We start from the raw sequence: 23,449 nt of genomic DNA, 5'->3' as shown, positions 1-23,449 counted from the left end.
CCTAGAGGAGAACAATATCTATACCCCATCGTTCTGTGCATGCAGGCCTGTAGCCATGTTTTAACCCTTCTGTCTCTCCTGTTCATTTCATACTTGTAGTGGTTTTCTGTTGAGACATACTACTAGAAATCCGTAGTCTGCTGTTCTCTCAGACCAAATGTCTACTGCAGGAGATGTGATGTTGAATAAAAGTTGAAGGTGCATCAGATTTCTATCCCTGTTACTGTCATGAATTTTAATTTAGGCCGATCAGTTGAATTTCACTCGCGATGGAAACTCGGGTCACTTGGATAGTTTCGACCGGACTCATTTTAGTAGATTAAAACAATAAAAATGGTGAGATTATGAGATACACATCACACATATTAATTTCTAAGCATCTAAAAATAACTCATCGGGACTACGAACGTCGGTTACATTAAGGCAAGTGTAGAGGCACACAGTAGGAGAATATACTAAATATTTAAGAAGACCAAAGATGCTGAAGGAAGGTAATTTACATATCAATAAACGTTAATATATTGTACTTCACCCCTAGCAATAAAGGTGTATATTATTACTACACACCCTCTTTTTAAAGCGGTCAAATAATTTCCTGAATTCTTGTAAAAGCATCAAACATTTTTTATTTGTTTCTTTATTTTTTAAAAAGCATCTCCACGGAACAAAAGGGAAAGAAGGGAATAAATAAAATAAGGAGATGCCGGCTACGTTACTCCCTCCACCCTGCCCTGCCAGGGACCCAGCTGCTACAGCTGGAGGAGGTGCTTACTCAGCAAACGCAAATACGAGCTCCTCTCGGCTCATTTATAGCCCGGCTAGTGTCACGAAACACAAGCCCGAGGATTTATTTAAACAATCGCCTCCATCATGGTGTCTACTGATGCCATTTCAGCGCTTTTTATTTTCACAACCGTGCAACAATGGGGCGGGCGGTGAGGGAGCAGAGCAGCATGCTGCATAATGTCTCTACCTCCAATTACATCTGAGTTCATGAGCTAATCCAAGCATTCGGGGGAAAAAAAAAATCTGTATTTCATAAACTGGCCGTGGATTAAGCATTTAGACACCGGACTAAAGCTGAAAATATCCAGTAGTGTGTCTTCTAGTGTGATTCAGTCCAAAAGGCCCAGGCAGTCAGCCAGGTTCAGCCTCCTCCCGTGACCACCTCACAGAAAAAGCCTGAGACTTTAAATCAACCGCTATCTGCCCTCAAACAGACACACGTGCACATTGTAGCTGGCTAGCGCTCCCGTGGACAACAACAAAAATAAATCCTCACTCCGTCTATACCGAGGTCAAGCATCCTTCAGCTGTTAAAAGCCGAATCACTCAGTTAGGCCGTTTTGATTAGGAGACACGATGAGATGGATTGTGTACGTGCAGATCTCGCTTTCAGACGCTTTTCTTTCTCTGCAAACCTTACCTCAGAGCCAGCACAGACGCGCACCTGTCCCTAATCTGATCTTGCCAAGCCATTTGCACATCATAGCCAGTTTATGCTCCGTATAAATGCTGGCCAGGCCCACGCACGGAGAGCAAAGCACGCCTGACCTTTCGCTGAGGATTACCCCAGCATGGGCAACTCATCGGGGGTACCGAAACTATAATGGCAGGGAGTAATGATACATTGCCAGATCAGGCCCCGGTGGCAGAGCTAATGTGTGGTTTTGACTGTGGGTCAGATGCAGAGTTCCCTGCTGTGAGGAAGTCAATTAGACAGGGTGCTGAATGTTAGCCTGTAAATGAGTTTTACTATGAAGTGGGGGGCAATGTAAAACCATCCTGTGCTATATTAGCTGAAGTTCAAGGCTCGACTCATTTTATAACGAGCCTTTCTCTGTACTTATTAATGTTACATGCTGGAGGTGCATTCCCACACCAGATGCCGTTGTAGGTGTAGTGGCAGTACCGAGTCAGACCATTTGAGGTCAGTGTGGCACCGCACTGGTCTGTGCGGCAGGCAGCGAGCTCAGTGCAGGCTTGATTCTTGGAGTGCGACAGCTCAAAATCTGCAGTGCTCACCTCTCTTACCTTCTGTTCTTTACTCTCTCTCACCACTGGCGTGGCAAAATTGATCTCCACGCAAAATCCCCCGCCTTTGAAACAACAAGCTTGGCGTAAGGACAAAAGGCGTAGAGAATCACTCATCCAGCCAGAATCTTCACGGTGCCACCTCACAGAAAATTAATTCATCAGATACCTCTTTCAGTACCTTTTAGGAATCAATATAGGAGCGGTGTGATAAATGGAATAAGGTCCTTTTTTTGTGAGAGACTTGGCTCATTCCTGCAGCTTTTCAGTTGCTGCATTCTTAATTGATTAAAGCTATCGATTAGGAGTCCCAAAGCCTCCAGACTAAAATCAGCCTCTATGTGCCATGGCCAGATAGCCAGATATCATACTTGCACACGGTGCAAGTGTGTGCCAAATGGAGAGAGACGGAGGGTGTTAGCGTGACTGCTCGCACCAATTCGTGAGCACCGGAGATCGAGTTAGAGGGAAAAAAACAGAGCCATCTATCTTCCGTCCGCCTAGTTATGCAGGAGAGGAATCCCCTATCTCAGTCGGCAGCCACAGTAATTACTCACCACTGTGGGTGTATGCATAACTTTTCTTCTGCTTTAAAGAAGCCACTGCCTGTCTGGCTCTCCGTTATCAGGGCCAGCAGATTCTCCTAGACTGGGAGGGGTCCAAAGTTCCCCCTCACCCAGGAACCCCGACCTCATCGCGAGTTCAAGCGAAGCCGCGGGCCGCACCCTGCTGCAAGCTGGCAGAGAGCGGAGGAAGGTGGCACAGTTGTCCCACCGCACCAAGTTAGAGCAGCAGCCCTGGAGCTGGTCGGTGGTGGGGATTTAGCAGCTTGCTCAAGGGCGCGTCAGCCAGCATTCAGGCTGGAACAGAGGTCTCCAGGTTTCCACTCTTTGAGACTCCAGTATGAATTTTAATGCAAACAGCCAGAGGGGGTTATTTTGTAGTTTTCAAAGTAAGAAAATTAAAGGTGCCCCGATCCTCACTCTGCAGCACAACATGACCTCTTCAATCCTGAAAATATGACGCAGTGGTGGAGTCGTAGCGTCAGTGCTTTGCAAATTCATTGACTCATCATGTGTTCTTGCTCCGTGTTTGCTTATTTACCATTCGTGGAAGAAAAGTTAGACTGTAAACACACCTTTTTGTTGTTTTATTCCGCTGTTAAATGACTTTTGTAACCCCACTTAAAATCTCTCTTAAAAACCTCTCAAATTTATAGTCGCACGTCACTTCTGCTCTACGCTGCGTCATAGCCTGAGAAACAAAGCCCTAAAAATGTAACTAAATGCATCGGCAGCGCAGGCCACAACAGCTGTGGTTGGTCTGAAACGCATTTCCTCGTCTACGCCTCTCAGTGGCCGGACAGGCTCAGAAAAGTCTCCTTCCTTCTGCCTCCTACACAACTAAGTGTTTAGTGCACGCGAATAAATGTCAGTACCAGCGTAGGCTCTGCGTAGATCCGTTGCGGAAGTATAAACCCCACTTAACATGTTCATCACAGGGGTTTATCCGTGTTTTGTCTTTATATTAGCACTAGCTACTCTAGGGATGTGGAAATGTCTCTTTAGAGACGTTCATGTTCCCCAGAAGATGACTCCTACTGTCCAAAAACCTGTCAAACTAATAAAAGTCTGGTCCGCCTCAGCTGGATTCTAATCAGCGAATGTCAGCATGCCAACATGCCAAGCTAAAGTTTTAACACTGTACTTTATGTAGCATTTAAATAGAATAGAACGGAAGAGTTTCAGTAAGTCTAAGTGTTACTGATTGTTCCCCACTAAAGAAAAACTTTCGCGAGGATATGTCATTTCAACTTCTCAAATAGAAATCTGGCGGCAAGTGTTCTCCTTTTTTAGCTGTGCTGGAAGCGGGAGGAGAGAAAGCCAGTGTTTGCCAAGTCAGTGTATTTGCATACTGAGGAGGGGTGTGTGTGTGTGTTATCAGTGGTCCACATGCCTGTCACTGAATACCTTTTCCCGAACACAACTTACCGTCGGCAGTGTGTGCGAACTGAGCAGAACTGAACCCATCAGTGAAAACAAGGTTTACACAGGCAGGCATGTTACGCTCACACCCTGGGATTGATGTCTAAAACTGTTCCCGTTGCTAGTGGCTAATCTTTCCTGTTAGTGGCCCTGTGTCAGCACACAAATATCAGTAAACACCCGTCATCTGTTTACATGTGGCTATCTGCCCAAAGTGGCTGTCTCTGAGTCGTTAGATGACAGCGGTTCTGCTTCTCGTCTCCAATTGTCTGCGCTTGATATTGCGGGGTGGGAGTTGGGTCACGAGGGCGTGAGAGGTCAAAGGTCATCCCAGTTGGAGACATGGGAAAGTAAATGAGTCATCAAGGAGACAACTCCAAGCAACAAATACCTTTGCCTGATTTCGGTCCAGCCGTGATTCACGGCAGGCGGAGTGTTTCCGCGTGTAATCTTAGTGACAGGGGAGCTTATTAACACAAACAAGGACTATATGTGTGTGTGAGTGTGTGTGAGTGTGTTCTGGGGAAGATGTGCAGGGAGGGAGGCGTGAGGAGATGCTGAGCAAGCAGGGCGAGCGGTTTGACAGCGCAGCACATTTTCCCCGAAAATGGGGGAAATTGGGAGCCATGAAATGTATCTGGAAAGACAGGCAGGTACTGGCTGCAGCCTCCCGCTGTCTGTCTTACATCTGCCCTCATGAGAGTGGGCGCATCACCACGCCGCAGCCAAACCCTCTGCATTTATATCAGCTTTCTGATTATAGAGGTGTCTGCTCATTCCAGCGCCGCTCTGCAGCCATAGAAGATGAAAACCTCAACATTCATTTACTGCTTGCGTTTTTTTTTTTTTTATATATATCTGCCTAATTCTCCTGCAGTCTGCGTTCTTCTCCTTTCACACGTCTGTCATGATTTGCAAATAAAAGACCATAAAAAAGCTGGTTATTAAAGGCTGACTCAGCTCCTTCCTGCAGATGTGACACCTGCTTCTCCAACCGCCACAGCAAGCCTCATTGTTTCCATTAAGGTGCACAGTGAGTGTGCGTCTACCTGCCCACACATGAACAAACAGAGTCCCCGTTTGTTCGTCCCCTTTTGACTCAAACCCCCCACCCCACCCCACCCACCTCCCTGCCGTTTGTTAGCGCCAGCAGCAGCTAGCTGGCAATTAGGCCCCGGAGGCCTCCTCGTTGTCTGCCTGTTTGTTTACGATGGTAAGAAGCAGATTCCCTCCCGAGGGTCGGAGGCGTCTCTCAGAAGTGTGCACAAGAGACGGAGCAGACGGTGTCAAATTAAAAAGATAGGAAATTCTTGACTCACAGGAATCGTGCTGGAGGGAGGGGGGGGTATAAAAGAGGAAGTTGACAGATTTGCAAGGATCAGAGTGGCGTGATCAAACCCGGTGGTGTTTTTACTGATGGATATGAGCTCTGTTTATCTCTTACAGCTAAATATTAGAGTTGGACTAGCTGGCTAACAGCTAACAGCATTTTTTATGACACAAAGTTGTGGAGCGCAAACTAAAAATCAAACAGCTTCTCTTTAACCGCTCGTGGTGTCCTGATGGAAAAGATTTAAGTACACTTACTCGTGTACTTGTACTTTACTTGTGTAATTATCTGACACCTTCAGTTACAAGTTACTATTCAGATTACAATGTTTCATCCCCTTCTCATCCAGTGAAAATGTCCGAACGAGCCGATTTGTGATTATTTCCCGAGTTGAGGAAATTCTCAGACTCCCAATCTTAATAAAACATTTAATAACCTTCTTGGATAAGATGGAAACATTTATTGAAAATGATGTTTTTCTGAACTCATGAGCTGACTTTTTTTTTTAGAGAAACTGATTCGCCCAGGCATTGAGATGGATGTTGTGATCTGAGACATACTGCAGTGGAGTTGTGTTGAACTTACTTTTAAATACCATTAACATATCATCCGTTAGAAGAAATGAGCTAAAAGCAGTGGCACTGACACTGTGAGGTCTAATGGCCGTCAAAGTAAAAAGTTGCCACACAGCATAACAAACTTCTTGTTGCTTTGGCTTGTTCCCAAAGTCCCCGCACTAAACCCATTCACCTCACTTTATTTTCACGTCTCTGTTATTTCCTGCAACATAGTGTAATCAGTGTAATTATATATATTAATGAAATTAAAGTTAAAAGAGTTGTGTCAATCTTGAGAGTTGACACAACACGTTGTCAAAGACATTCGCCTTAAATGATCCTGTTTTGATCCTGATGACTGATTTCTCTTTCTCTGACGCGGCACCAGGAGTTATCATAGATTTAAACATATTCTGTCGGTTATAGTGAAGCTGGTACCGCCCCACCACGTGCATGCATCTCAATTATCTCATGTGTCACTAGGATCATAGTAGCCTGTCTGGGATTAATGTTGCCTGTGATATAATCTACTTTATTTATTCAATCTTGTTTCAAGCCTGTGAAGAATCATGAAATATGTGGAAGTTTTCACTCCTCAGGCCCATTTCCACAATATATGCTTGTTTCTTTAGCCCCAGTGGCTGTTAAATATGTGTTTATTGTACGCAGTTATTATGAATAGGCCCTTAATATCTGAACACACATAAAAGGAGCTTTATATGAAGACTAGTTTGAAGGATTGCGACTAAAACACGCCGTGGAACAAAAAAAGCCACTGTCCTGCAAACGAGCAGTTAACCTCGCTTCGTGCCTCCCTCCCGCCGCTCGCCCAATCTGTCGAGGGTCGTGCGCGTATAGTGGTAGTGTGTGCGCGGGTTCGTCAATATCACCCACGAGGGTTCCCGTGGCACCCCGCTGATTGGGATTAAACATTCATGATCATGTTTATTAATGACCAGCAGGCATCAGGGATCTCCGGGCGGTCACACACAAGCGCGCACGCTTAAGCTGCACACAATTATTTTAATCTGCACACATTTGCACTTTCTCTCGCACACCTACGCGGCCTCCTTCTGCTTCACACGTAGCATCTTTCTGCTTTGCCACATTTTGGAGAAATGAGAACACACGCCCACCTACAAACATGCATTTGTCAAACACACACTGTTTTCGTACTCTTTAATAGTGGTAAGGTTTGAAGTGTGTGTGTGCGTGCGTGTGTGTGTCCCATCAGCCCGTTAAGTCGAAGCAGAACAGATTTCCTGTCTCTCTGTCTCTCTGGACCGCCGGTCTGAACTCTCCCAAGGGTGGAGGGATGGACTGAGGACCTCGCTGAGAACATCTGCGACGGGCGGCCCCAGCAGAGACTGCAGTGTGACAGTTCCTATCTACAGCAGATGTCACACGTGTGTGTGTGTGTGAGCGAGTGAGAGAGAGAGAGAGAGTGTGTGTTCAGGGTTGAAAAGTCCATGACCTAGAGAGGATGTAGAGGAAATGCTCTCACACTCTCTCCCTTCCTGACCCTCTTGTCATTAATCCTCTTTTCCTGTTAATTTTTGGAGATGTGGTGTTAAGGAGGCAGGTGGGTAAACATGACATGATCACCCTATGATCTAATATAATATAATAATTTGGGAAAAGTTTAATTTGGCTTCAATCGTTAGCTCTTCCTTTTAATTCAGACCCCATTTCTCCTCTGATGTGGTTTAAAAAACTATACATGCTTTGCCCCACAGCCTCTGCAAATGAAATGACAAATGAGCGATGAGCAGAGGAGCGCCAAAGCCACACACCCTCCCATCTCATTCCACACCTCTTCTCTCCTCCCTCTCCCTACTTTCCCCGTATCCCCCGTTTGCCTCCATTATTCTTTCGCTTCACTTCCTCCCCTCATCCCTTTTTTGGCCATTTGTGTCTAATTTTACCTCTCTGCCCTTTACCTCTCATGCTCCACTCTCCATCTTCTCCTAGCCATTGTTATTTTTTTTTTAAATCCCCCGGTGAAGCATGTCACAGTCTGGTCAGATTCCCTGGTAACAGAGCCCCTCCGTGGGAGCGACTGCCTGGATCATAAAACTAACTAAAAATACAGTTTATAAAAAAAAAATCTTGTCAGAGAGGCTGGAGAGCAGTAAATTACCCTTCAGGCTGAGAAAAATTCAGCTTAAAAGAATTCACCCTTTTACAGGGGAATCATCAGTTAGCTGGTACTTAGTAAAAAAAAGGAATATTGACTTTAATATGACCACATATATTCACTATTCTTACGTTTAAATATTTTCCTAGGACAAAGTTTTGGTTCGATTGTGGAGAACGCACATGAATGACGTTGATATATACCGTATATACCGTATAAAATAACTGAAAACATGCGGTTTCTTTGCCTCATTTTAAAGATCTAAAAATAAATATAAATGCTCTGAAAATCTAATATACCACTTAAAATCACATTTTACTTTCCTAACAGAGACCATCAACTTTATGCTGCATACTGTCCTTACTTTACTGAATGCTGTTGTTTACTGCCTTAGGGCTCATTTAGAGTAGGCTACTGGAGGACATAGACGCCATAACGTATGCACGTAGCCTACGCCAACGCGAGCCAATACTTGTGCGCTAGTCAGTCTGGCTCTGCTCTGTAACAACGCTAGTCAGAGCTGTGTCTTTTTTGCCAGTCCGGTTACGTTTTGTTTCCACTTCCTGCTTCATTTTAAACAATGGCGACCGAAACTTTCGCAGAAATTTCGCTGAAGACGAGTCATACAAATGTGTGTATCTCCGAACCTCCTCAGTCCATCTCTATTGATCCAAAACAATCAATTTGCTTTGTGGAAACGCGCTACTATCAAGCGGACCAATCACATCTCATGTGGTCTGCGCCGCCACGATGCATAGTTACATTTCTCGGGAGGTGCACGTCAGCTACTGCGCTAGGGTCTGCATATGCTCTGCGCTGTCACCGTAAACCACCTATTACCTTTGATTGGAGGTCAGTTAAATAATATTCACTGAAAATAGAAATACAAAGAAAATGTGTTTAACCCCAAAAAATGTACAACCGCTACCTTTTAGAAGTTACAGCAGTAGACTTTGTAGAACCCGTGAGGCAAAACCCAAAGCAAAAGAAACATTTAAATCACTTGTTTCTGCTGTTGTTGCCCATTTGTTTGCTTCATTTCATTTTTATCTGAGCACTTTAAAGACTTCTAGTAAGTGTGGGCTTGAAAGCTGAGACTGATTGCATCAAACACTCAACCTTTTTAACTGTGTTTTGTACACAAAGATTTGTGCGGCGTGTGCTAGAAAATCACTTTAGTTAGTTTTCACTATCAAGCACTACCTTCTCAATTTGTTTACCCCTAGACTACCTGAATACATCTGCATAATTGTATCAGAGCAGTCAGATTGTATTTTATCTGTGAGAAACTGTCAGTTTCTGTAGTCTGAAGAGCATTAACGTTTCTTTGATCCCTCGGCACAGTGTGCGCTAAAAAACGCAGACAACCACCAGATTTCTGAGAGTTAGCACTGGCGTCAAACAACAAAAAAAAAGTGTGTGTACAACGCAATATACCAAACATGCTACTTTTGTGGAGTCATGTTAGTGTTATGGAAATGGAATACCGTCATATTGAAGCTAATTTAATCTAGCACTAACTGCAGAACGCTGAGACTAAACTTGAGCTGGAAGCCACATTCAGAACAAGAACAGACGACCTTGATGGGGAGTTAGAAGAGGAGATACAGGAGGCGGGAGCAGAGGGTTTGACGGGGCAGGGTGAAGGAGGGATTTGTTCCTAATGAGTAAGCAGACAATGTGCTCTTCTGCCAACCCGCTTTGACCTTCGCACACACTCACACACACACACACACCCACACACACACACACTCTGCGTCGCCACATGGGACGCCAGTCAGAAAATAAGAAACATGAATCTGGCTCTCATCTCGAGTGTAAGAGTTACTGTATTAGAGGGAATATGGGTCAGGTCTGACCTGGCAATTCACAGCCGGGCCGGGCCCAGCGGGGGTAAAGTGATGGAGGCACAGAGGGTAAAAGAGCCTGCATCTATTTCGTAAGACAGCAGAGACTGGACAGAAGAGAAGAAGAGGGGGGATACGGTGAACCGGATTTCATTTATACCAGTTAAACTTGGATATCATAATCAAAAGACGTGAGTAAGACGAGGTATGGGTACACAAAAAGACACAATATCAGAAACATTACATTCGAAGCAGCTTTCATCATCATATAAAGTAATTACAAGTTCAGCTACACAGTCAGAGTAACCAATGTAGCAATTAGTGGTGTATGTCAGCTGTAAAAGAGGTCTGACGATCGCTTTTTAATGAACGCTGTGTGGCTTGTATTATATGGGATGTGGATTTATACATTTTTAAAATGTAATTTTAGGCTAATCTGGCTGATGTAATCGCAGTTTATGTTTGGAAATGTTTCAGTTCGGCAACTTCGTCATCATCTGCTCTTGTATGAAAGCAATAACAAAAAACTGTTTCAAAAAAGTACTTTTTTGACATCTACACAAAACTACCAGTCGTGTCTGCATTTAGAAATATCCCGATAGAGCAGCATCGATAGAGCCGAGATGACTCCTGGCGAGGTTACTTGACACAGTGTGACCCGCAGTAAAGTGTTGATTGGTAAATGATGCATCAAACTGAGAACAGCTGCTCTGCAGAAGATGGCTCTGTGACACAAGTCAAACCTCATTAACGGGGACAAATCTGTTGAAGAAATCCATGCTGGAGAATACATGTCAGTTTACTGGGACAAACCTGAAAGGCTAACAAGAACAGTTGTTTAGTGTTAGACATTTTAACCACTGCCAGGTTAACCCCCAAAGAACTGTTGGACCTTAATTTATCCCCATTGCTTCCACTCCCTTATGTGTTTTGTATGCTTCCGTATGACACCACACTGGTCCAGGGGTATTAACTTGATTAAATGTAATAAACAATGAGGTTATTGAACCAAGGCATTTTCTGATAAATAAGCACAAACCACTTAACACGCAGTTAGCCTAGATCTTCCATTGCCCCTAGAGTTCTGAGGTCACACAGCTCTCTTTTCATAGTTGGTAATTCAGTCTTAGTGCTGTAACTATATGGGCCATTTTCCTAATGCCCTTATACACGCATCTAAAACAGAAAATTGACTGAAAACCAAGACGAGCTCAAGCGGTTCCCATGACCTCCCAAATCACCAGGTCTAAACAACATTAAACCTGTCTGGGATGTCCCGTGTATCCCCCAAAGACCTGGAGCCTCTCCCCCTTATAGTAAGCTCCAATATCCTGTTAGACACAGTTCAGGATTTCTAACAGCAGCACAAGAAGACATGAAAATGTTCTGAAGGGGTATATGCAACTTTATATAAGATACAGCTAGGTTTTTCTGTTATTTTGCCCGTTGCGCTTTCCCACCTTCCACGTTTCGCAGCACCTAGCAGAACTAATCTGATTTCACAGCCCAAATGAGAATAGTCTGACATGCACACAGCCATTAGCTGTTACAGGCTAATATGTAGGAACACAGACGCACACAGAGGGCTGTGATAAAGAACACAAATGCCAGGGGAGACCTGCTGCAACAACTTGGAAACATGTTGAGTGCTTTTCTGTTTCAAATAGCTCTCCCTCATGAATAAACACAATATTCCAGCGCGCACTCATTTTAAAATTGACCTAAATAACTAATTACAATTCTCTCCTTTTCTTAGAAGCTGATGAGTCACATTACTTGTCTCTAATTTCCTTTGTATAATGTTTTTATAGCCCGGTTACACAGACTGACTTTTATATAAGTCTACTATTGTTACTGTTAAAATAGCCTTTCACGTCAACTGTGAAGCCGTCACTTGTTGTTACAATGGCAACACATTTACCCCTGTACGTTTTTTTTTTATAATCAGTGGTTTGTTGATTTCAGTCAGAAGCAGAAAATATCTGGCTGCTCATCTCAACCACCAGTCTTATTGCCTCAAATGATGAGTTATCTTGCTAATTAGGCTACCTCCATTATTTGTTGAGGACAGGTTGGGTTACTTTTTAATGCGTCCATATGACTCATTAAAAAACATATGCACTTTGTGGTGACATACATGTAAAAGTACAGTACAATACTTTGTATCTTAAAGTTAATGGTCTCTGTATGAAACATCTGAATTTAAAACACTGCAAAATTGGTATGTTTGATAGGTTAAATGTTGGGTAAAGGTGTCTCAGGTGATGCTTCAGACCAACTTTCCTCACATAGATTTTGGGAGTTTTCATAATTGTCTTCTTTGGCCTTAGATATAATAGTTTGTTATGCCACTTGTGACCTTTAATTCATGACATAGAAAGTTCTATACACAAAATGTTGGATGTTAAAGCAATAACAGCTATGAGTTGAGAGAACACCACAACTAGGCAACTACTGGCTAACAATTTAGCAAGCTAACTCTCAGCTAACATAACGTACCAAGGGCATGATGAAAGAATAAGGCTGTTGGGGAGGTCAGCATTTTCTGGACCTACTGCACACCGATCTACAAAACACCTATCTGATTTAATTTCAATGTATGTGTTTACTTACCATAAAGAAAGCAATTACTTTCCATGGCCACCTCCATTTCTGAAAACATCCGCAAATATGTTACAACCCATTAACTTGGCGCTTTCAGAAAAATTGCACTTTCAAGGTTGTGTTACAAGACGGGTGCATTCGTATCGACTCCTCTGATAAATACAGTAAACACAAGCTCATGTGAAGCGCCATTAATCCTGTTGAGTAGTGATTTAGTTAGCTAGACAATGCTAACGACTGCAGCATAGAAAGCACTGTTCAGTCCATTCCTTAAAAAAAACACTGCTGTCCAAATTGTGTTCAGTATCAGTCAACTCCATGTACACCATGTAAACCTAAAGCTCAACAGAACGGCTGTGCCTCTCTACTGCTAAGCTACAAATGGATAATGATTGTGTGGAGGAGGGGTTTAGCAACAGTCAATTAGCGAAGGTGTAATTCATTTGTAGCTAAGTGGAACTCTAATCAGCTCAGTGAATTGTAGTTTTACTGCATTGTCTTCTTGGAGCTAACTGAAGTTTATCCCCAAGGAAACGTTTAAAAAATGCACATGAGCCTAAAACACAAACTTGGACGTGTACGCCCACAAGCACAAAGGCTAATCCATCGTTGCCATGCGGGCTTCCACAAGGCCTGTAAACAAACCAGTTCAGATAGTTTGGAGGGGAAGTGTCAGCTTTCCATTAACAGCTAATTTCCTTCTTTGTTTAAAACCTGAGCTTCCAGACAAACAACCGCCCCGCTCGGGTTCGGTGCTTTCTGCATCGTACTGTTAGGTGATGATTTTGTGGGAAAGACCCGGAGCGTGTTTCTAATTAAGAAAGTGAAATGAGCAGATTTTAACAAGGTGGGTTTAACAGCCCAGCGCTCTGCTCCCTTCACATGGGTGTGAAAGTGTTTCCCAGCAGGGAGCGAGGAGGTAATGGGTGTGGGAACGTCACCTTAGTGGGCTCAAATTTGTTTCTACCACTTAAAATGGCTAGTAATATCACAGTCATAACTTCATTAATTGGTCAAATAGTAATTTTGTGGTTGAATGCTTTCCATAAAGAGTCATTCCCAGACTTTCTGCTCCGTGTTGTTTGTGTCTGAATTGTCTGGCTTGTTTTCGGTTTGCCTGGTGCCTTTATTAAATTCGAAAGAAGCAGAATTTAGCCTCAGCCCAACACAAATCACATTACACTTCAGAGTGAATGATTGCATTTGGCTCATTGGAATCAGCCTTTACCGTTTTAAAATGAATAGTGCTTTTGATTTTTAAGGTATGTTTGTTGGCTTATAATGCGTTACTCTTGTTTGCCTCACTTAAGGTTTATAACTCAATCAAATGTCCCTGTGTTTGCTCTGGACTCCTCTGGTGCCTGGCTACATGACTGTGGTAGTCACACTAACAGGAGCGAAGGGATTTGAAGCAGCTTAAAGTGTCACGCCAGCCCAGAGCAACGGACTGCTTCCTTATTCTCTTTCACTGAGTCTATAAAAGACAAGGCTTGTCCAGTCTTGATCTTTCTTTTATAACGTAATCTCCCCACAGTCTCTCAATCATTTATGTCCCATCCTCTCTCATGTGTGATATGTCTGGCTACTTACATGCTCTCAACTTTATCACTGTCAAATCTGCCCTACATTCAGGGAAAGAAAACGGACACTTTTGTTTTCGCTGGTGCATTTTTAGATCTGCGGACCTCACGTTGAGCTGCCCACCATCAGACCTACATCAGTCACGTTTCCTCTCTCCATGTTAGGATATGGTACAGTGCCACCATGTGCCAGACTTAACACGGTCTAATGGGAAGAAAAGCTTGTTTTTTTAGTAAGGGCAATTTTCTTTCAGGCGCTCCCTGTTAACCGCAGTGAGAAAATCAAGGAATGAATGTCTTTGAGCTTGAGAAGAATTGGTAAAAAGGTAGAAATTCCGTACAGATAAACTGAGCTCAAAGGGATGAAGCAGCCGTTGTTTTTTCGTGGAGTTTTTCTTGTATAGCACGGTAGCCTTAAGGGATTGTGTAAAGCTATAGAACAGATTTCACACAACAGATGCTCTCGTGTATCAGGAAAGCTTATCTGAGAGAGCCAGACATTGGGTTATACCATAAACTGTTAAGTGAATACACTCTGATGTGGGGTTTGTACAGCATTGGAGTGAAGTATATATATTCATTATAGGTAAACAAATGGAAGCGTAACCACTGCCTGTGTTACAATTGTATTCACATTGGTGCTTTTCTAATGGCACTTGTGGGGATTTAGCATAAAGAGTTCAATTGTGATGTGCAAAAATAGACTGCACAGCGATGTGGAATAGCTCCACTAGAGCAGCACTCACATTAACACTCCCACACAATAATCTCACCTACTTTAACAGACTCAACCTTTAGTGTACAAAAGTGTTTTAGTCTTTTATTTGTAGCCCTTTAAAATGAAACAATGGCTACTTATGAGCTTTTAACTTACAGTATGTCTTTGGGATGTGAAAATTCATTAAGTAATTAATTTAGCTCTGTGGCGTCACCCGTAGGATTCCTGAAGAGAGGTTTTAGACCTCGGTATAGGGAGCTCTGGCGTTCACTATCTTGGCAGTGGGTGACACCAACTATATCCAAGCTAATTTAAAAAGGAGCAAAGGTGGTGGAGAGAGTTTGAAACTGAGGCAGGTGGATAACACCAGACACTTGGCAACCCAAAGCAGCATTAACAAGGCTACTTCTTTAATTATGCATAACTTGATAATGATTTAAATTTAAGAATTTAAAAGTGTAGCATTTTAAAATAGAGCTCTTCGGGGATCGAGTCAGTGTCGGAGTCAGCCTCAAGTGGTCATTGTCGGAACTGCAGTTTTGGGCACTCTGCGTTAACTTTTTCATCCAGAGGTCAGATGTTGGCTGTCTAGGGTGGATACCACAGCTGTCTATGAATGTGTACCCAACCTGTCAATTCATATTGTGTACTACTGGAACCATTTTGACTCCTCCTTTTTCATTTGTTTCTTTCTTTTACTTCTTACACTTGTTGTATGTGTTTTGCACAATCTGCGACCGTCTGCTCTTTTTAGTACTACCGCGATGGCTGACTGATTACATAACGCGGTCTTAATAATCCCCGCTTCATTGGTGAGAGAGATGTGGATGCCCTCTGACAACCTCAGTGCACCTCAGAGTGATTAATGCTGCCAAAAGTAATGAGTGCCAGTAGATGGAGGTGGGAAATCAACTGAAATAAGAAAACCTGAGGCGCTTTCTCACATAATTTTGGGCGAGTTTCTACATAAACATGCTCCATATTATATATTATATTATATACAGTTGGTGTTTTATTAGATAAACAACAGGCATTTCAGTGTATTTTGCGGCTGTGCTGTCCTCAAGTGCAAATTATTTCCCCCTGTTGCAGGCTTACAGCTTTGTCTTATAGTCCCACCCTTGAATTCATCAAACGGTCATCTCAGGCTTTCCTCCTTACACTGGGACACAAAAGGCCGATTCAACTCATTACCCTGTCACGCCCTTGTGTTATTTTCTTCACCTAGAACTCAAGTAATCAACAGCTCGGGCACATCCAGCTCCCCTGCCTGCTCTCCGTCGCTCTCCTCTCAGTAATGACATGTCGGTGTGGCAGACGGGCGGAGGATGCAACGAGAGAGGGACAAATCCATAAAAAGTGTGCTTTCCCACTCCAGTGCATTTATACAGGTTTATATATCCTCTGATAACGGGTGCAGGCCACTCTATCAGGCCTCTACCAGCCGTCATTTTCAACTCTGGGATTTATTTCTGCGCAAAATGAAAACTGTTGAGTGACGTCTCTGCTGAGTAACCCTCACAGGTCTGCAGCTCAAAAAGACTCTGTGTGAGGCTCGTTACAATGAAAGGACTCAGGGTTTTATCTCATGCTAATGAAATCACATGTAAATCAGGGGATTTCAGCGCGCTGCCTGTCCTTTAAAGACCTGAATCGCACTGGCGTGAGAAGCCGGCCGCTGCGACACACAGTTCGCTGGTTGTCGTCATTGATTTCTCATTAGTTCGGCCCTCAGGAATCTGCGAGCTATCACTTGGATCAGACCTGTCATGTTCAATTAAAAGCCTTTTCTAGAAAGGCCGGGCTTTATCATACCTTATCGTTACACATGCACCTCTTGATCTTTTTCTATGTAAAGATTTCCTTTGTCTCTGCGAGCTGCTGCAGTGGCCTCTTTGTGTTGCTAGATGCTTTAAATTCGGCTGCCATATTTAGAAACAGGGTGTGGTGTGAGTGGGTCTGATCACTGCCCTTCCTTTGTCTGCCTCACACACGCTTTATGACTTCTCTTTGCTTGTGTTTCTGGACGGCGCAGAAACCGTCTTCCCCTCCAGACGGCTGCACAGCACCTTCAACACGATCCTGCCAGCCTTTTGCCCTGTATGAGGCCATTTTCTTCCAGCCACAGTGAGCCATTAAGGGCCACATCACAAATGAGCTCTGTAATTACACGTGGACACCGAATAGGCCAGACCTCGCACCTCAGCACCTCATACAGTGGTAATAATGGCGGATCACATCTCACAATAGGCAGCAGCGAGAAGGGTGAGAAAATCACTTAGCAGGGGATTTGCACTCCCCCCACCCTTCTTCTCTCACATACAGTAACACACACTCACGCAGACATGTATTTACTACGACGACCCTATTAGAGTGGCCGTTACGGCAGAACGAAGTGGTGACAGTGAGGACGGCTGGGCTGGGGGTGTTGAGAAGCCTCATTTAAGAGAAGGAGAAAGCTCGAGTGTTGATAAGTGTGTGACCATGTGTGTATTGTGGAAGCCCATGCCCATCTGCCTATCTGTGTAATGTTTTTTTTTTTTCACATCAGCAAAAAAGAAAAAGAAAAAGGAAAATTCTGGCTGAGCTCACTGTTTTTCAGCTCCCTCTTGTGTTTTAAAGCAATAAACTGACAATACCAATTTATTTCATGGGACCTCGACTAGCGGGTTCATGTGAGCAGCCTGGTCAGGGCTGTGGTCTTGTGCCAGACACACATACAGGGCTAATGGTTGATAGGATGTCAGTCAGAGCCAAATAATGAGAAGTGGAGTGACTAGAGCTCCTGAAAGCAGCCAGATGCCTCAGCGTAGCTAGAATTTAACCAAGGTTTTGCACTGAACATTATCATTAACTGGGTGTGGATCTGAAGCACATCACTGATAACGCTGAAGACATTTACCAAATGGGCAGCAGTTAGCACACTGTTTTCTCATTAAAAATATCTGAAATGTCATTTTGTCTTTACCACGCCCTTATCTCTCGCAATCATATTTGTCTGCATAATCATTTGACACTCCTAAAGATGCATAATAAGATATGATAGTTTCCAAACAATATGCTTGGTTAGCTGGAGTTAAATTCCTCATGGCTGTGTCCAACCAAAGGGAATGAAAGGCTGCTTGTTGTGTAGACAGATCCTGATAGGTTTGTGATGAAAGGGGCAGAGCGTTACTGTATCTGCTGCTACAATGGGCAGAAGACAGATAGTCATCTTTATTCTGGTCCCTATTGAAGGAACTGTAAAACAGCTGATATGCAGATTACATGGGTCTGGCCAGGCTGGCTTGTCTGGCCAAAGGTAAACGTTACGAAACACAATATTTACGGGCACGCAATCGCGACTGAAGAAAGTAAAGCATGGTCATCATAACTCATTATTTGAAAGTCAAGGAATTATCACAAGAAGTGACTGAGAAGAAATGGAGTACAGTGGCTATTGTGATCGGCAGCATTCTTTCTGATTGTCTTGAACAAACCTGTTTCCTATCACTCTGCTTATCAGTTCTTTAGTCCACATAACAGACAGGGTTGTTAGTGTTATGCAATATATACACACCTTTTTCGCTTCGGAGCAAAAATAGCTAGCTGAGAACCTAAGGGCAGGAAGCTTTGGAAGGTAATAGCCGGGCGTAGTTTTACAGGCTCGATTCCAATATCAGGAAGCTGAACTGATCCTAAACCAACTGTATGTGCAGTGGTTAAGGAGATAAAACTCTGAAATGTCATATTCTGTTTGTGTACATTCATCATGAGCACACCCGGGAGTAAGTAATAATATTAAATCTAATTTACAAATGTTGTGTGGAGTGTACACATAACTGTGTGAACAGGTCCATGAAGCAAATATTCACACTAGCATAGACATGTGCTTTTAGACCATTAATTATTTCAGTGAGTTACTGTTGCACTTGCTTAAACTTCAGTCAACAAAATACAGATTTAAAAAGGGCAAAACTGAAGTCTTTAATATTGCTCAAGCTCTAATAAATACTACAGTTCCCATAATACAACTAGTGTCATTCCTGCATTTCACTTACCTTTGAAATCAGAAGTCAGAGGTAGACCAAGCTAGAATACAGTGACTGCTCACTAGCTAGTTAGTTATTGTTGGCAGTACCAGTTGGAAACAGTGCATTATGATGTATTTGGAGCATACAAACGCCACAGCAACATGTCCAGAGACAGAAGTTGGGCAGTGCCGAGGGTATGGCTGATTTTATGAAACACTAATAGTCAAAGATGCCAATAAACAGTGTATTAGTCCAGCGTGTGCTATTGCCATCTTGGATTATGAGATCAGGGCAGAGCATTTTCCAAGCCGGACTTGTCAGACGTTCGGGTTAGAATTTCCTACAGTGAACTCAGAAAATTTAACTTTCTGCTTCAAAAGGAACACACAATTAGACCTCTTTTATTTCAATGTGTAAACATTGATTTTTTGTTGGAAAAACAGCACCACAGACTGATTGGTATCCATCATAATGTGAATTAAAACAATGTTCCTTTTTAACTGAAGTGAAATTGTGTGGCAGTTAAACTGTAGTTGATTTAGCTGAGGACCCTGACATCTCCCCGAGGGACCTTTAAAAGTCCACGAACCCGACTTTGGAACCCCCGTGATTTATCATACATTATAGGGCTGTACTTGTCACTAATCCCCCGGTACTCCATGTTATACTGAAGCAGACGGCCATCCCCCCTCTCGGTGTCCGTGGGAAGGAGGAGTTTAACCCCACATTGTCTGGGAGGAGTCCGTAGTCTCTTGGCGCTCCGTCCCAGGATCGTTTGGTCTGGAAACGGAGCTCCAAGAAAACCCCACTGTTTTTACCTCTTTTTCGTACAACGGCGTTATGTTTAAAGATTCCGAGGAGGGAAACATGTGAATGTAGCGGGAAGTATGTTTGTCGAGAGGGAACATTAGCCGGTAAGTTGCAAGCGAACTTATTTCACAGTCACGCTGCTCTTTAAAGGACTCCGTTCACCAGTGCGCGTTTTTACGCATCGTTAAGTTTAGATATTCGTTTGTTCCTGTAGAATAAAAAGTTTGTGGATGTTTTTTTTTTTTCTTTTTCGTAGTGGGCACTGATCTCAACACTGACTTCTCATTGGTTGGTGTATGAATTAAATCTCATTGAAGCAGCTGCGACAAAATCCTTGAAATTCACGCGATTGGTTCATGGTGAATGGCTTTTTATTTTGATAGAGGGCACGGACCACTGTATGAAAAGTACAGAATAGTTGTTCAGTCTTGCGCTTTATATTTACTCTTTTCTGCTTTCGAAGTGTCAGTCCACCTTTAAAATGCAATGTTTTCTGTCAAAAGCGGTCTGAAATGTAATTTGGTAGGATAAGGGAAACAAATTACACATTTTCCTTATGCGGGGCCTTGGAAATGAATTAAAACTAATACCAAAAGAATCTGGATTGTCATTACACTGATACAGTAGACCAGTGTAGGTGCTTTGAGAGTGTGGTTCAAGGTGTAGCCCACAACATTGTCAGAGAGGCTGCTTACTACTGCTTTCTTCCTTCTGATTTATGAACTCAGAGATTGGGAGCACCGGCCATTCCACTAAATACCGGAGCATGTTCTGATTTTGTGGTCGGATGTGATTTACCCTCCACTTGTATTGTTGTTTGGCCGTGTGCTGCGGTGGAAGGGCTCTCTAGGCTCTTACAGAAGCAACAAAAGGGCCACGGGGACCCCTGGAGTGGAGGGCCAACCCAGAGCAAACAGAGCTGTGGATCAGGAGGAAAGGTCGGGGCATGCCTTTTGCCATAGCCGACCCTCTGTCATGGAAACCCGCACAGGGAGGTATCAATATGACTGTCCTACCTTTAAAAGCCACCGAGGAGGGTTGTAATAATAAAAACTCAGGCTAATGTTTGACTCTAAGAGGCTGGTTTGCTCATTGATCGGTCTGAAGACTGGAGTCTGTCCAATTTTCTTGCAGCCATATCTTGGTGAAAAGGATTAATCTTCAGGAAGTGTCATATAAAAGTGATAATTAATGTGATTAATGATTATTGAAAGATGGATTGGCTAAGTGAGTGCACTGTAAATGCATTTAATCTATTCCTGGATATTTTTTATCCAGGAATAAGGTTCAGTCTAGGATGAGGGCAAGAGGAAAAAAATACTGAAGACTGCCTTCTGTTTATTTTTCTGCAGGGGAAGCATGCTGTGTGATTGGTTTATATTTCCTCAGACCCCTGCCTGTTTAATGGACTATACAGAAATAGTTATTTACTTACATAATTGCTGTTCTTCTAATGTGTGCGCAGAGTTTTTTTTGTGCTCGTGATGGAGATCAGTAACAAAAAAAAAAAAAGGTGCCAGGTCATAAGCACCATGTGGATATTTTGGCCTTTGCGGTTCACATTTTTGCGGCTAAGAAATCCTCCACCACAAGGAACAGTATGTTTTTACTATTCTGTTTTTCCTCGGGTTGGAAAAGGGGCCTCGAACCTACTGATCGAATGTGGCCAGTAATTTCCTTTTAGTGGAAAACATGTGATCGTTCTCCTTGTTCGCTTCTTTCCTTTTGTGACACGAGTTATGAGTTACGCTTTTCAACTGGTGGGGACGTCACTTGTCAGAGTTGTTTACCAGTGACAAAAGGGAAATTCAATGCTACCCCTCGCTCTTTGGGTGGCACAGTGTTGCTTCAGAGGCATCTCCAGCTCATCTAATTTAAGTTGAAGGGCTCAGTAACATCGCAGAGCTGTGACATAATTACCACTGGAACTTCCCCCATGAAACAGTCTGTTTTGAAGTCAGTTGATACGCCGTGTGTAACTTTGTAGAGTTTTGTCAAGAACAACAGCCGAACTGTTGACTGCTCTTGTCTTTGGCGCTTTGATGCTCTGTGTGAGCAGCCATCTTTGTCAGCGTAGAAACTTGGAATTGTTCTCCTCCCGGCAGGCTGCATGTGTGTGTGAGTGCCCGTCGTCGTTAATTCTCAAGTGCTAGCATGCTGGCCGAGAAACGCCAATGTTTCATGTCTTCTCCCCGGCACATTTTTCTCCATATAAGGCGTCGTGCGTGTGACTTATCAGGCACGGGTAACATCTGTGCTTATTGTCACACAGGGATGAAATGAAGGCCTTCACTGTCTTTAGGTACAGAGGCCCTGCAGGGGGAAACTACAGGGGCTCCGCTCTGCATGATGGAGACAAAAGCATTTGAAATGGATTCAATTGAAATGAGCAGAACTTTCTCTTCCTGTCTTGTCACTTCCTCGATTGCAGCGTCATTTCGAAGGCTCTGTTTAAGTACAGACAATCCAGTCAGGGAAGAATAATGGTGGCCTGTGTGTTTCTATTTCTTGTTGCTGTGGTTGACATTATATTTGGCTTTCAAAGTGTTTGCTGGTAGTGTATGGCCAGCAGTGTCTGGAGTGGTAGCTATAAAAAGCAGGTGAACTGAAGGCTGGTGTTGACAGCATCTTGGCCGAGGATTCTCATTTGCTACCGCACTCGCCGAGATGCCGACTAAAAGCCACAAGGCTGGCTTTGACCCCTTCTCTGTGCACACAAATGCAGGTCAAAGAGCTATCAGTAACACTACACTGATATTACCCATCCTGTCTTATGACAGAGAAAAGTAATTACTGAACCATGTGACTAAAAAACAGCCAAAAAGTGTACTGCAGCGTGTTGCATAATTCAGCGACTCTGAATTTAACGTGTTTTGCTGTGACTACGTCTGGTACACACACACACACACACACACACACACATCCACTTTGGATTTGTTCAGTCAGATGCACTTTGTGGATATGCTCCAACACAAGAGCCCCCTGCTCTACTGCACATACAAGAACCTTCTGTCCAGCTCAGCAGAGCAACGCGGTTTCATCCACCTGAACCGATGCGTCCATTCATGCTCCCACTTACAGCGACGACTCCTGGGCCTTGGGGAGATTAATGCACAGGTCTAAATTGAGCTACGCTTGTTCTGGGTCACATGCTAAAGGGACGGCCTGTAAGGACTGCAAAGAAAATGAAGATTAAATGCAGTCAGCCACTTTAACAATGTGCCAAACGAGGTATCGGATTGAGAGTTACCACAGCAGATGATTGGGTTGTAGGTGAAGTAGAAGGCAAGGGAGCTCTAAAACAATGCCAGACGACGGCGCGTGTGATTCAGACTTTCATTAACCCCAGAGAAATAACTGCAAGACGTGCTGTTACAACTCTTTTATTGATGATCACATAAATCACGTGGCAATTGGCGTACCACAAGGCAAAAAGCCCCCATGACAGCAGCTGAGTAGCGGTGCATGTAATTTCTGTAAGCTTTCCAGACAGCGTACAATATTTCAGTCTGGTAAAGGTGCCATCTCAGCACTTCCAATCCGACTCTGTGATTTACAAGCTGTAGATATGCGAGTAATAGTTTGATTACCTAAATATATGAACAGTGAAACAAGGAAGAGATGGAGCACGGCGTCCAGGCGTATTGATCCATGTATGGGACTTTGGTATCTTGACAGTACGACTGCTGCAGGGAACCCAGTTGGAGTTTGTGTCATCTTTTATGCTCATAGCATATTCTTTCAGAATGTTGGTGCTGTGTGTAAACACCGGTTGAGCCTTTGATCCCGATTTCAAGCTGGAAACAGCCAAGCAGCATCTTGTCTCTGCAGTCT

At 43.5% G+C, this 23,449-nt stretch overlaps 1 protein-coding gene across 3 annotated transcripts in view; it reads left to right on the top strand.

Annotated features, from left to right (window-relative positions):
* The window catches only part of tiam2a (TIAM Rac1 associated GEF 2a), an 88,044-nt gene that overhangs the window by 1,229 nt on the left and 63,366 nt on the right, over nucleotides 1-23,449 (top strand). The window contains exon 1 of one of the 3 annotated variants that reach the window (XM_084569838.1): nucleotides 19,586-19,719. The exons of 1 other annotated variant lie outside the window; for it this stretch is intronic. The gene's annotated coding sequence lies outside the window, so the exon portion shown is untranslated. Of the gene's footprint in view, nucleotides 1-19,585; nucleotides 19,720-23,449 lie in introns of those variants that run through there. One more of the 3 variants, XM_084569836.1, reaches the window with a different exon arrangement.

Source organism: Chelon labrosus (assembly GCF_963514085.1).
Source record: "Chelon labrosus genome assembly, chromosome: 20".
NCBI classification, from domain to species: domain Eukaryota; kingdom Metazoa; phylum Chordata; class Actinopteri; order Mugiliformes; family Mugilidae; genus Chelon; species Chelon labrosus.
This window is presented reverse-complemented; position numbering and strand designations above follow the sequence as displayed.